Raw genomic sequence first — 722 nt, 5'->3', positions numbered from 1 at the left:
TGCTACGTCTTCTCGCGCACTTCCGCCGCGGCAAGCTCGCCGGACCGCAGCCTCGGCCTCCTCCGCGTGCCGCTGGGCCTCGTGCATCAGTGCCACGGCCACGTTACGCTGCAGCACCGCGACTCGAGGGCGCGCTGGAGGGGCGCCACGCGCTCGATGACTCCCCCGAGTGCCTCGCCGTCGGAGACCGCCTCCTCCTTGGCACCCGACAGCCGGCGACTGAGCGGCTCGGTGCTGTCCGTCTCGTATCGCACGAACGACCGCAGTCTCCTCCAGCACGGACACGCCATTGTTAGCGCAGGCAGGTGCAAATATTCCGAGTTCGAAGGGTTCTTTCGACCCGATCGTGCCAAGGTAGTAGGAAAAGAGTTAGCGTCCTATTACGGCACGGACCACGGGCAAAGAGTACGAATATGACGCGAACGATCACGGCCTTCCAACCGGAGTCGGCCGTGCCTTCAATAAAGGGTGCAACCCCCACGTCTCCACCTCACCTCACCACAACACCAACGCAAATCAGCGCTCGACAACATCCAACGAGAGTAGTAATACACGAGAGACCACGCAGCAAGTCGATCAACGAGAGTTGAAGGCGATGGTGAGCGCGGCGGCGTCAAAGAAGGCGGCGAACCGGCTGGTGGTGGAGGAGGCCGCCACCAACGACGACAACTCCGTGTGCAACCTCCACCCGGCCACAATGGAGAAGCTCTCCATATTCCAGG

This window comes from Triticum dicoccoides, chromosome 1B (assembly GCF_002162155.2).
Source record: "Triticum dicoccoides isolate Atlit2015 ecotype Zavitan chromosome 1B, WEW_v2.0, whole genome shotgun sequence".
Classification (NCBI taxonomy): Eukaryota; Viridiplantae; Streptophyta; class Magnoliopsida; order Poales; family Poaceae; genus Triticum; species Triticum dicoccoides.
The sequence above is the reverse complement of the archived record's forward strand: the minus strand, read 5'-3'. Positions refer to the sequence as shown.